Source organism: Salvia hispanica, chromosome 6 (genome assembly GCF_023119035.1).
Source record: "Salvia hispanica cultivar TCC Black 2014 chromosome 6, UniMelb_Shisp_WGS_1.0, whole genome shotgun sequence".
In the NCBI taxonomy this organism is placed as follows: domain Eukaryota; kingdom Viridiplantae; phylum Streptophyta; class Magnoliopsida; order Lamiales; family Lamiaceae; genus Salvia; species Salvia hispanica.
In genome coordinates this window covers 29,288,415-29,299,635 of record NC_062970.1, presented here as the reverse complement: position 1 = coordinate 29,299,635, position 11,221 = coordinate 29,288,415, and positions in this window count along the sequence as shown.

Genomic DNA, 11,221 nt, shown 5'->3' with positions numbered 1-11,221 from the left:
TATATAAGGCTTCTTATTGTAATTTGTTGTAACCAATTATTAAAAATGTAGTCAACAAAGTAAATTTCCCCTTCTCTGTCTCCTTTCGTTTTCTCTCTTCACCGAATGGTTTCTGCAATTCATCGCAGTTTTCTTTGTTCTCTTCAATGAAGATTTCTCCGTCTATTCTGAATCTCCATTTTTAACAAATTCCACGATCGACGGTGCATTCACCGACAAAAGTGCCGACGAGGACGAAGGTGGCATGTGCGACGCATGACCAATCTATACATACCCTCCCACGCGCCGCCTCCCCTCTTCCTAACTACCAGTTCCATTTTAAATCGATGATTTTTTGCAACAGAAAATCAGGCAGCGGGAGAAACTTTCTGTTTGTTAATCTCTTGGATGTGATCATCCCCAACGTCTTCGTTTTCATCAATCAAGCTCATATCTGTGCTCAAATTGTGGCTCGTGATCGTGCTGCTGTTCCCGCTATTACTACTACTTGATTAAATGTGATTTTGGGGCTCTATATTTTGATGATCGTGACTTTCCTGACTGTGATTGCTTTCATTCCCTTGAAATTCTTGATTAAAGCCCATTTCTTTGATTTGGGCTTGTACCTTGCTGCTGCTGATCTTACTGATTCTCCAAGGGGCCAGAGATGAAATTCCTCTTGATCAGGCCGGAGAGGAATCTGCGCTCAATTTGGCCAGAGATCGGGCTGGAATATGTGAGGATTGGGACATATTTAACGGTGGCGGATGAGTTTCTGGAGATTGGCTGGAGCGAGATTGAGGAGAAGAAATTGGAGCTTTCAAAGGCGGAAGCTTTGTCGATTTGAGCTCTCAAAAGTTTGTAATGGAGGAGAGAATAGGGTGGGGCAGGTTTGTGGAAAGAGGCGTGTAATAGAGGAGAGAACAAGGTGGGGCAGGTTTGTGGAAAGAGGCATGCAGTTTAGGAGTGGGAGTGGGGGGTCGGATGATTTTTTATAAATTGTGTTAAAATTTATAGAGGGTAATTCGGTCAATTAATAAATGTTTGGAACGAAACAATCAATAAAAAGAAGAGAAAATGCATAACAAATGGAAAATCCCTTATTCCGAAAAATTCGCATGCCTCGCACCCATATTTCGAAAGGTCAGCTAAATTAATCCCTTTCACCGAAATCTCTCATTTTTGCAAGTATCTATTGACTTTTTGTTGCTATTATATTCATGCCGACTTGTTGGTAGGGAGGTCAATTGGGCTAACCCGTTTGAATTCGGACCAATCCATTTGGGTTGTCGGGCTATTTGGGTGCAAGCTATTCGGGTTATGAATTTTTCGGGTCATAAATTTTTAACCCAAACCTAACCTGCCGGGTTTCAGGCTAACTCATCGGGCTATTAGGGCTTTAAAACTTTCTAAAATAGTCTCTTGTATTTAAATTTTTCTCTATAAAATGATTAAAAATTTTCTTTTCTTAGTTTTATAATCATATAAAATCTTCTAATTTTCATAGTTTTAGTCAATTGGAGAGAAGCCTTTCATATCGATCAACTACAACATAACCAAAGATAAATCAAAATTAAATCAATCAATTTGATCTAATGCTTGTGTTTGTATCATTATTTTGGCATTGTTCTTTATTTATTCTTTATGAAAATTAATAATCATACCTTACATGAATCATTATTAAAATGATACACATATTGAGATTTTGATGGGTTAGTTCTTAATTTTGTCCTGATTGAGTTTGGTGATAGTAAGACAATAGAGCAGATTCTGAGACGATGAAATAATGAGTCGAAATGGAACTTGAAAGTTAATAGTGTGGGATGGAGTGGAAAAGTGTAGAATGGAGAAGACTAATGATTGTGCCATATGAAATTCAAAATTAAAAAACCGCTAAAATTTAATATTTTTAATTAAAAGTTGCAACTAGGGGTGTGCATTCGGGTTTCGGTTCGGTTTTGCGCCCAAACCGAACCGAACCTGAAAAATCGAATTTAGGCTAAAATTGAAACCGAACCGAACCGAAAAACCGAAAACCGAACTTAAAAACCGAACCTAAACCGAAAAACCAAAATTTAAAACCCAAAAAACCGAAAAAATAGTATATATTATTATATATAAAATTTATTTTATTTTATATATACTAATAGAATATAAATATATAATATAAAATTAATAGAATATATATAATATACATTATATAAAAATATACTAAATTAATAGAATAAAAATATATAATAATATATTTAAAATATAATTCGATTTTTTGGTTTTTCATTTTTTTTTCCTCCTAAACCGAACCGAACCGAAAAACTAAAATTTTGTATTTTCAAAACCGAACCGAACCGAAAAACCAAAAAAACCGAACCGAATTTTGAAATTTCGGTTTGATTCGGTTCAGATATCCAGTTTTCGATTTTTTTGCTCACCCCTAGTCGCAACCCATCGGGGGACCCGCAACCCATCAGGCCAACCCGCTTAACCCACCAACCCATTCGAGCCAACCCATTTAGTCCGTTTTAATCCGGGTTACAAAATTATAGCCTTAACCCACTAATTTTACCGGTCTATTCGGGCCGATCCACGAATTTCGGATTGGATTGATATCCCTACTTGTTGGGCATGTGGTATGCATAGTTGGACCAATTTTATAAAATGGTCGTATATTTTCTTTTGCTTATTGAATTTAATATCACCAAATGGCTTAGGTTTTCTCATCTTTGGACACTGTTGCTCTTTCTAGAGCAACCTCTATGTGCAAGGAATACAATGAATCAGTGGCGGATTCAGGAATTTCGGTCTGGATGTACGATAATATTATACCGATTTGGAGCATCAAAATCGATCTTTTATCTTCAGGTTAATATGCTAGTATTATTTTTTCAGTAAGAAGACTCGCTAGCTAAAAAAATGATAATAATTGGAAAATTATAAAAAATTAATAAACTAAATAATAAATAAATACACTTTAAAAAATTTAATGCATGACAAATACTCCTTCCGTCCGCCATTAGGAGTCTCATTCCTTGGCGACACGGGTTTTAAGAAATGATAAGAAAAGTGGATGAAAAAAAGTTAGTGTAATATGAGTCTCACTTGTATATATTAGTTTTAAATTAAATGTGAGTGAAATAAGGTGGGGTTCTATTACCATTTACGGTAAAAGTGAATCGGGACTCCTATTCGCGGACGGACTAAAATGGAAAAATGGAACTCCTATCCGCGGACAGAGGGAGTAGACAATATAAAAAATTAAATATATCAATAGTATTACATTTTGTAAGAAAATAATGAAAAGATATCAAAATTTATTATATTAACTGAATATTTAAAAGAACTGATTCAATAGAAATTAGATGCATCTTGGATTTTAAATAAATGAATTAATAATGGGTAAAACAATAAATTAATATCTAAAGAGAAGAAAATCATAAAACGCTGCTATTGGGGTTCGAACCCAAGCCTAAACTAGAAAGGCAAGAATCCTACCACTAGGCCATTGCAGCCAATTGTTTATTAATGGATCGTACATAGTATTAATTGAATATTTTGGGGTACAATTGTACCCCTTTTTCTATTCTCCCTCTGCCACGGGAATGAATCAGCTGCTTTTGAGGATTATGGGAAGTGTTTAAAAATTCAAAATCAGACTTTATCTCCATAGCATTGTTAGTATTTTTAATAATTACTTACTTGTATTTTCTTACAAATTTATGATTTTTTTTTATCTCCATAGCATTGTTAGTATTTTTAACAATTACTTGTATTTTCTTACAGATTTATGATGTTTTTTGGTGTCTCAGTCGAGAACATCTATGTAAGACATCCCAATGTGGCTGCAATGCATATCTACGATACTGGTCTTATCGACATATAATCACGTTGGAAGAATGTATGAGAAGTTTATAAGCCTTTTCGGGCTACCTGGTCCAGTCCTGATTTTTCAGCTTTTCTTTGCTTACATGCATTCTCAAAGGCTTTCTCGTCGAGTTCACCCATTTTTTTTATCCCAATATTAACACAACTACTGCTTAGGATTTCAGCCAAACGCTAAAAATCAACAAATGAAAATATATTACATACGAAAATACAAAGACAGTTCCATCAAACAAAGCCGAATTCTAAAAAACTATGCTGTATCCTCAAGAAAAGTCCCATATGTCTATTATATTGCAGATATTTATGAATTTATCCACTTCAATTTTTCCATGGCTGAAGAGGGAAGGAACCATGGCCCGACTAAAATCTATTTATAGTCCTAAGATTACTCAATAGAGCGAATACACAATACGAACCAAATCTGTTTTTGAAGATCAACATATCTTCAAAATAAAAAACAATAAGAACCAAAGTTCTATGCATAAATACACAACAATCCTTTCATTGTTAACATTGATGAAACTTCTACCTTTGTAAGTAATTACTAAGTATAATCTTATCAGCATGGTGCAGTTGGAAACATATTTGTTAGAAATAAAAAATATCATATCACAATTAGTTCCTTGCGAGCCTCTTGCAGCTCATCATTGCTTTGCCGCTCTTTAGTTATTAACTGCACGTTTAAATCTTCCATATTCTCCAAATTCTCTTTCTTTTCCTGTTGGAGCTCATTGAACTCCTTTATCTTTTGCTGAACAACTGCATCGTCATCGCCACCCATATGTTTCATCACGTCCAACTTTCCTTTAAGTTCTTGAATTTCCATTTCCAGTGTTTTAGAAGTTTCGGGATATTAGGTGTCAATATCCTTATATAAAATCATCTTGCGAATTTCAAGTTATTGTCTTTCATGTAGAATACTAAAGTAAAGTGGGAGAGAAAACGTCGACCGTGCAAATTTCCAGTGGCGGGTCAATCGTTGACCCAGATTGTAACACCCCGACTTATTCTACCTTTTTATTTGTTCTCTTAGTGACATCGTTTGTGCACCTGAAAAAAATTTTCGGCTTCATTTCATCTGTCGAGAGAAGAATATATCTTTTGGGCTAACAATTATTCTTTTTCTATCCCAATTTGTTTATTTTTCCAAGCCCAATTTCCTTTTGAAACTATATATTTCGGAGCCCAATTTTGTAGAAGCCTAATCAAGAATTTAAAGCATGAGATATTCCTCCACGATCCCATTTCTCTTCCAACTGCCTGCATTTTTAAATCCCACAATAAATCCCAACAAATCTTCAGTTGCAGTTTGTCGATAAATGCATATCTCCCAATTCAGTTTCACGTTCCACACATCCAAATTTTGAGAGAAGAAAACGAGAGATGAGGGGAGAAATAGGAGAGAAGAGCGATGGCGATGGATAGGGGTTTCGATCGGGAGTCGGGATGAAGTGGAGACGATGCCAGCGGTCTCACGCCGGAGACGACAGCGAAGGGCTGGCGGATCAAAAAGAGAGGATGCGAGGCGGCGGAAGTGCAGCGGCTGTGTTGCGAGGATGGCGACGAAGATTGAGAGAGAGAAGTTGATCAGGGCACGACATAACAGTGAGTCGGCGGCTGGAGCGCTGCAGTGAACGGAGAGCAGAGTGAGATGGTTTCGGTGATGCTTAGACTTCGGCTGATGGCTGTCTCGATCTGGAGCAGCAGCGGCTGACCCAGCAGCGACGATGCTGACAGCATTTTGACAGCAACGGGGCTGTGGCGGAGATGAGGGGAAGATAGGGCGGTGATGGCGACGGCAACGCTCAACGGAGAGGACAGCAGCAGCGCTGCGTGCGGCTGTGCAGAGAGAAACGAGGAAGTGGTGCCATGACAGAGACGATGGCTAGACGGAAGGAGACGATATAGAAAAGAAAGAAGAGACCGATCTTGAGGAATTGAGAGAGAGGGAAGAGATTAGAAATTTCAATCCCATTCTGGAATCTCACGTAAGGAGATTAGAGTTAATTTGGTTTTGGCCAAATTAATAAGGTGGAATGTTGCGCCGGAGTACATTAAATAATGGGTGACTTCAAGCACGTTTTTCGAGAACGGATTGGAATACAAGCCAAGGTTTTAACGATCGAGGTGGAGTTTCGAACTAAAGTTTTCAAGAGCTTTCGATTTAATATATATATATATATATATATATATATATATATATATATATATATATATATATATATATATATCGGTTTGTGCATCATTTTACGTGACTGCAATTATTTAAATTCCAAGCATGATGTGAAATTTGTGATTAAAGTGAGAGAGTATTGAAAGTGATGTTATGTGATAATATGTGTTGAGTTATTGAGTGATATTGTGATTTGCTCGACTTGTTGATATAATGTGAGATGATGCTCGACCTTGACAGAAAAATGATTTATGTTTCAAATAAGTTTTATGAGAAAAATGGAGTTTGCAAAGGGTATGTCATGCTATTTTTTTGTTTTGAGAAATGCCTATTTGTTTGTTTAGCAAGGGAGTTGTCCCTAATAGACCTATTGAAATCGAGTTCGGGTCTGACTAGGGAGTGAGTCCCTACTCAGACTAGTGTACACCATTGAGGATCGTGAGCCGTCTTTTGGGTCGGCCGATTTGGTGATCGAGTTTGCGGCCACATACTCGTTTCACATGTTGTTGATGTTGAGGTTGTTGAGATGATGATGTTGAGAGTGTTGAGATCATGAGGTTGATGATTGCTTAGTGGGGAGTGAGTCCCTACTATGAGTTTAATCAAATTCGGGTCCTAGCAAGGGTGCGTCCCTACTTGGACTAGTGTACATGATGAGGACTGTGAGTCATCGAATGGGTTGGCCGGTTTTCGTGCTCGTGGAAAGTGGCCCCTTACACGGCACTGTACAGAACAGATATAGCAGTTTCTTATATAACTCAAGGAAAAATAGTTGTGTTTTGAAATGATGAGGAAAAGGATTTGAGGATGAGATGAAAGTTTGTGCTTGAAATGATTTTAGTGTCTCGGGCCTTTTTAAAGTTAAACCCCGAGGTCACTCAATGGCGGAATGACATAACTATTTTATAAAATTGTTTTGGCATATGTTCACCGAGTACATCAAGTACTCAGCCATGCATTTGCTTTCCCTATGTGCAGGTTGAGCTGTGACGAGTGCGGTGGGTGTTGAGCATAAAAGTGAAGAATGTTTATCAAATGTTCAGAATATGTTGTGTCTTCATACATAGCAGTATTCTACTCTCGAAATGCTTCCGCTGAATGTTGTTTCTATTGAGTTCGTGTATTTTGAGATAGTTTCATTTGGAGTTGTTGATTGTTGAAACGATACTCTGATTTTATTCGACTTATTTCTATTATATCAAGCTTTGGTCGAGTTTTGTTGTTTTCCCCTTTCTTCCCCGCTTCTTTAACCCATCCCTAGCCGCGATCAACCGTGTTTTCTATCCTTAGAAAATGGGGGCGTGACACAGATGGTTGATGTGGCTTAATTGATCCTATTTGGCTCCACTATTGTAACTTGTATTTTAACATGTATCCGGATCAACCGTCCGGGTCAACAATCCAGGTCAAGTATCCGGGTCAGACGATTGACCCGCCACTGGAAATTGACACGATATTTTTTGCATGTCCAAATCTTCACGTCTTTCATGTTTTCTGTTGCCACGGGATAATATAGAGAATAGTCTTACCTACATTATTCTTTTTCTTATTTTTTATTGCATGATAAAAATTGATAAAAAAACACAATAAATGATAAACAAAAAATTATAAAATAAACAAAATATTACAATAACTGAAATACGAAATTGAAAATACATAATTGGTGCTCAAAACATATGATGAAAATTAGTATTTAGTAATATAAATTTTGAGAATCGGAGAATATATTACTCTCATCATCATTCATAGTGAACAACAAAGAAGACTACAAAAATAAAAATTATACCAAAGAAGAAGGATTATATGAGGAGAAAAGATGATTTTTTATGATAAAAAAATATAGCGAATGCGGTCTCTGTTTATAGAGGATAAAAAATTATGAATTTTGGTATAATTTTTATATTTATTTAATATAATACTTAGATAAAAGATATACTAATTTTTAAAAAAAATATTTATCAACCAATGAGATTGTGGCATTTGGTACATTGATTTATTTATTGACCATTGGTTTATGGAGTAGCATCTTATTTATCACAACAATAACACTTCTTCATATTTTTTATGTGTATTATCCAATGTATAATGGTGCTTTATTCAATGACAACCTATTATGTCATGCATCTTACATTAAATTTCTATAATATATGCTAAAAGATTTATACAATATGCTAATTTTTTTTTTCATGAAACTGAGTTGGAAAACAATATGTACATGACATAAAAAACGTGAAGATGAATAAGTATATCTAATTTTAATAAATCACACCAAAAGAAATAAATTACTAATATTATAAATATTGAAAATATGGTACTCATATAATGAAAAAAAATATTCAAATAACTGCGATGCAAATATCTTATATAATAAAAAAATATTTAAATAACTCCATCGCACCTTATACTTGAATACAACAATTGTATATACAAATACTAAAATAGTAATATTCCCACCTAGAGTTTTAGGGGAAATATCGAATTTCCAAACAATTGCCATGGGTGCAATATAATGTGTAATTATGTAAATTATGCTTAATGCCTTGGTTTTATTTTCCTATTTTGAGTCCAATTTTTCGTAGTAAAATACCCATACCCGTTTCACTCTTATCCGTGTTGTTCAACTTTTTCTTTGAAAAATGCTATTCCCCCTTTAAACTAAAACAAATTCAATTAGAGATATTTTCTAGTCTTCGCCTCTTCCCTTTTTGACACCAGCCTGTATTTGGTCTCATGGTCGACCTAGCTACGCACGGCCACATTGGGCCTCAACGCATTTCCAAGTCCGTCCGAGGAATATGGGCTGCAATAATGGAACTGCACGACAGTTGTTCGATGAAATGTCTGAAAGGTGTTTTGCAGATTTTCTTGGTTCCTGGACTTCGATTCATCCTTGAGCGAGCACAACACATTCCAAAAAGCATCTTTTTCATAGTATATTTTAAACAATTAAAATTTCGAAATATAAAAAAAAGTTTCTGATTTTAATAAGATAATAATTTATTGAAATTTGCGTGTAGTTTTTATTGAAATTTGTTTACTAATCCAACAATTCCTAAATAATAAATTCGTAAGAAGGAAAGACATTCATATCTCGGACAATTTTACGTGCTATCAAATATATTTTTCTTAGATACAACTCATAGTGAAAGCCAACCATCACTATAAATGTAGTTGATGTTGACAAACTCCTGCAACTGATCTCTAATGTCCATCTTTGTGCAGTTCGGTCTCCCTAAAGCACTGGCGCCCGAGCCCGAACACCCATTCTCCACGAACGTCAATAATTCCCTAAAAATCGCATGTCCAAAATCAAAATTTATTCATTTAATCGGTGTAGATTCTAAGATGAAAATGATGGATTAAACGTACTTTGAGCCGGTATTGGTGGTGGAAGCAGATACTGGATCCCATCCTACGGGAACAATGATGTCTGACATGCATGTATGGTAATATATAACTCTAGCATATTTTCCCCATGGCCTTCCCAAATATGTTTTTCCATTTCCACTTATATTGCAATTTTTTTAATACAAATCCACTTGGTTCCGTAGGTCTTTGCCTTGATTGAGCTGTGATGTATCTTGGTACTTCCTCCTAGAGCTTCACCCACCACTGTTATCACACAATTCTAGAGAGAGATATGTTTAAATATGCATGTGAATTAATAAGGAAAGAAAGAATTTGTGATTAGCTAGATACCTCATAAATAGATCGACCAACGCCAAAGATGAAATCAACAGCTCCTTCAATGATGCATTTTTAGGACTTTGTGTTAGAATTTTATCGTGCAATTGATAAAATTGTAACATATGTTCCCGGTAATTTGTATGCTTAAATTGAATATTGAATAATTTTTAAAATTAGATTTACTTCTTTTTTTTGTGCGTGTGTTCATACGCTAATTAAGATCGTTTCTTTTGTGTTCACACGCTAAACTACTTAGCCAGCCATAATCAATTTCCATTTGATTAAAATTTAATGACAATTTGGCCTAATTTGAACCGACTAATACCATTGAATATTGGTTTGCATGTCACGTTTTATGACAAAGTAATAGGCCAAGTATAAATATATTGTCGATCAATGATTACAAATCCGTGCCATTTTGAAATTAAAACTCGTGCCATTTTGAAATTAAAACTCGTGCCATTTTGAAATTAAAACTCGTGCCATTTTCATGTTTTATTAGATGGAGGGTGTATAAATCATCCTACAACTCCCACCCAAAACTAAAATAAAATAGATTAGCCCAATAAAGAAATACTTAATGGCCAAAATATAAATATGTTGATTAATGATTATAAACCCGTGCCATTTTCAAATTAAAACTCGTGCTATTTTCAAGTTTTATTGGTCGAAGAGAGTATAAATTATCTTTATTGGGATAAATATGATTAACCCTGCTTGATAAATTTGATTGTTTGTAACCCTTTATTCTATTCCAGGCCTCATTATCTTTCAATGACATTAGATAGATCAAGAAATAAGTATTTCGTTAAACATGAATTTGGATTCATGGTGATGGAGTGTGAGTTCAAATTGTGAACAACCGACATTTTTTGGTGATGAAGTGTAAGTTCAAATTGTGAACAATATACTTTTTTGATGATGGAGTGTAGGTTCAAATTGTCAAAAATTGACTTTTTTGGTGAAGAGGTATAGATTCAAAGTAGCAAAGATGACTTTTTTTTTTATGTAAATCAGTAAATGAATTGATTTTATTTAGATCTATGCTATAACAAGTTATATTATGGTTAAATAATGTCACTCTAGACACTATGGAAAGCAAAGTCGGTTAAAAATTACCCAAAGAAGAGAAAAAGTTGGAGTGCTTTATGGAGATTACTTCCTAATTATCTTTGTTTCATTATTTCAAGTTTCTTTTATTATAATTTAATTTCTTGTTTTTACTCATTGATTCTACATTCAAAACTTTTTTGGCAATGGAGCGTGAGTTCAAATTGTCAATAATCGACTTTTTTGGTGGTGGAGGTTGAGTTCAAAAAATGTATATATAAATTTTTAGATTTTCAAAATTTATATCACAGATTCACAATCAAGCTAAAAGTAAACCCAACAAGTATTGATCATTTTTTGACAATTTACTTTACGTACTTCAACAAATCATAGCAAATCGATGCTAATTTCTAGCTTGCTAACTCTTTTCTCGTAAAAAAGAGAAATGCACGC